The following is a 1,777-nucleotide window of genomic DNA, read 5'->3' as shown; positions in this document are numbered from 1 at the left end:
CCTGTCTAGAAGAGCAGTATGAGTGGAACCCCCCCAGACATGTGAAGCATACTCCATACATGGAACGGATAAGGCCCTTGTACAGAGTTAGCAGATGGGGGGGTGAGAAAAACTGGCGGAGACGTCTCAGAACACCTAACTTCACAGAAGCTGTTTTAGCTAGAGATGAGATGTGAAGTTTCTAGTTCAGATTATAAGTAAAGGACAGACCGAGGATGTTCAGTGTAGAAGAAGGGGACAGTTGAGTGTCATTGAAGAAGAGGGGATAGTTGATAGAAGAGGGGATAGTTGTCTGGAAGGTTGTGTCGAGTTGATAGATGGAGGAATTGAGTTTTTGAGGCATTGAACAGTACCAAGTTTGCTCTGCCCCAATCAAAAATTTTAGAAAGATCAGAAGTCAAGCGTTCTGTGGCTTCCCTGCGTGAAATGTTTACCTTCTGAAGGGTTGGACGTCTATGAAAAGACGTGGAAAAGTGCAGGGTGGTATCATCAGCGTAGGAGTGGATAGGACAAGAAGTTTGGTTTAGAAGATCATTAATGAATAATAAGAAGAGAGTTTGGTGACAGGACAGAACCCTGAGGAACACCACTGTTAATAGATTTAGGAGAAGAACAGTGACCGTCTACCACAGCAGCAACAGAACGGTCAGAAAGGAAACTTGAGATGAAGTTACAGAGAGAAGGATAGAAGCCATAGGAGGGTAGTGTGGAAATCAAAGCTTTGTGCCAGACTCTATCAAAAGCTTTTGATATGTCCGAGGCAACAGCAAAAGTTTCACCAAAATCTCTAAAAGAGGATGACCAAGACTCTGTAAGGAAAGCCAGATCACCAGTAGAACGGCCTTGACTGAACCCATACTGGCGATCAGATAGAAGGTTGTGAAGTGATAAATGTTTAAGAATCTTTCTGTTGAGGATTGATTCAAAAACTTTAGATAGGCAGGAAATTAAAGCAATAGGACGGTAGTTTGAGGGATTAGAACGGTCACCCTTTTTAGGAACAGGTTGAATGTAGGCAAACTTCCAGCAAGAAGGAAAGGTAGACGTTGACAGACAGAGCTGAAAGAGTTTGACTAGGCAAGGTGCAAGCACGGAGGCACAGTTTCGGAGAACAATAGGAGGGACCCCATCAGGTCCATAAGCCTTCCGAGGGTTTAAGCCAGCAAGGGCATGGAAAACATCACTGCGAAGAATTTTAATAGGTGGCATGAAGTAGTCAGAGGGTGGAGGAGAGGGAGGAACAAGCCCAGAATCGTCCAAGGTAGGGTTTTAGCAAAGGTTTGAGCGAAGAGTTCAGCTTTAGAAATAGATGTGATAGCAGTGGTACCATCTGGTTGAAATAAAGAAGGGAAAGAAGAAGAAGGAAAGTTATTGAAGATATTTTTGGCTAGATGCCAGAAGTCACGAGGGAAGTTAGATCTTGAAAGGTTTTGACACTTTCTGTTGATGAAGGAGTTTTCAGCTAGTTGGAGAACAGACCTGGCATGATTCCGGGCAGAAATATAAAGTGCATGAGATTCTGGTGATGGAAGGCTTAAGTACCTTTTGTGGGCCACCTCTCTATCATGTATAACACGAGAACAAGCTGTGTTAAACCAAGGTTTAGAAGGTTTAGGACGGGAAAAAGAGTCAGGAATATACGCCTCCATGTCAGACACTATCACCTCTGTTATGCGCTCAGCACACAAAGACGGGTCTCTGATACGGAAGCAGTAATCATTCTAAGGAAAATCAGCAAAATACCTCCTCAGGTCCCCCCAACTAGCAGAGGCAAATC

Source organism: Scylla paramamosain, chromosome 11, assembly GCF_035594125.1.
Source record: "Scylla paramamosain isolate STU-SP2022 chromosome 11, ASM3559412v1, whole genome shotgun sequence".
NCBI classification, from domain to species: Eukaryota; Metazoa; Arthropoda; class Malacostraca; order Decapoda; family Portunidae; genus Scylla; species Scylla paramamosain.
The sequence above is the reverse complement of the archived record's forward strand: the minus strand, read 5'-3'. Positions refer to the sequence as shown.